The sequence below is a fragment of the Lagenorhynchus albirostris genome, chromosome 14 (assembly GCF_949774975.1).
Source record: "Lagenorhynchus albirostris chromosome 14, mLagAlb1.1, whole genome shotgun sequence".
NCBI lineage: Eukaryota > Metazoa > Chordata > Mammalia > Artiodactyla > Delphinidae > Lagenorhynchus > Lagenorhynchus albirostris.
This window is the reverse complement of record NC_083108.1, coordinates 81439002-81440426: the sequence shown is the minus strand read 5'-3', so window position 1 is coordinate 81440426 and position 1425 is coordinate 81439002. Positions and strand designations below refer to the sequence as shown.

At 41.5% G+C, this 1425-nt stretch overlaps 1 pseudogene; it reads left to right on the top strand.

Moving 5' to 3' along the window:
• LOC132504092 (small ribosomal subunit protein uS14-like) lies at positions 1 to 281 on the top strand (annotated as a pseudogene).
• Positions 282 to 1425: the final 1144 nt, after the last annotated feature.

Below are 1425 nucleotides of genomic sequence, written 5' to 3'. Positions count from 1 at the left end.
GAAAGCAACATGGGTCACCAGCAGCTCTACCGGAGTCATCCAAAAAAAATTGGCCAGCGTTCTAGCTCTTGCTGCGTCTGCTCAAACCGGCCCAAACCGGTACAACCTGATCCAGAAATACAGCCTCAATATGTGCCGCCAGTGTTTCCGCCAGTACGGGAAGGACATCGGCTTCATTAAGTTGGACTAAGTGTGAACTTCTTGAATGGGTCATCCAGCATATCTACCATCCTCAGAAACAATACTAACTCTTTGTATATAAAATAAAAAATTTTAAACTTACCCAAAAGACAAGGAAATTCATCATGAAGGAAATGGAGAGATCTTCTTAACCAAGCCTGGGAACTCAGAAGCTATGAAAGAAAAGATGGGTATTTGACTATGTCAACATTAAAATGTTTTATGTGACAAGGGGTACCAAAAATAAAGCCAGTGCAAGTGATGGAGCTGGAAAACTATTTGTAATACAAATAATAGTCACCAACTGTGGTTGACTAACTTACTGTGTGCCATGCACCATCCTATTGACTTGTATTAACTCACTGGTGTCTAGAACAACAGTATGAGGTAGGAATTATGATGTTGATCATGACTGCTACTTCCCAGATGAGTAAACTGGGGCAAAGTTGAATGACTTGCCGAGGTCACATAGCCAGTCAGGGGCTAAGTTCTGAGGCGACCCTTGGCAGCCCGCCCCAGAAGACGATGCTCTTAATCACTTCTCTGCAATTAAGCCAAAGTTCAGATGGATGCTATCTAAAGAGCTTTTACAAATTGACCTGAACAAGACAAACAACCAAGACAGAAATGGACTTAGATTATGAACAGATTATTTACAGAGGAGCAAAACCAAATGGCCAACAAAAGAATGTAAAGATCTTCCAATTCAACAGTGGTCAGAAAAATGCTAATTAAAGAAGCAATAAGACATTGCATCCACTAGACTGACTGACATAACTAAAACGAGCAGTGCTCTCAAGTGTTGGCAGGAATATGGAGAAAAGGCCACTCTGGTACATGTGAAGTTTTGCAGCCATTTGGGGAAGCAATCTGGCAACATCTGTTAAAATGGAAACGAAACCCTTTGACCCATTTATCCAACTCCTGGGAATCCGTCCCAGAAAAATAAAAGTACCAATACTTAAGGACAAGGATGTTGACGGGAACATTGTTTTTTTGTATGTGTGGTAGGAAGCTGGTCACAAAATGAATGCCCATCAAAAGGAAAAGGGGAATGATGGAATAAATGATGCTCCATCCACCCTATACATATTTTAATAAAATAAAATCAATCCGTGTCTGCAGCCTGGCGGCCTGCTGGCCCTAAGGGCTGGCAGATGTGTTTTTGGTGAGCCAGCAGTGTTTTTATAAATTCCTGCAGGCTTCTGAGTCTATGATCCCCTGCAAATATTTCCATTAGACACA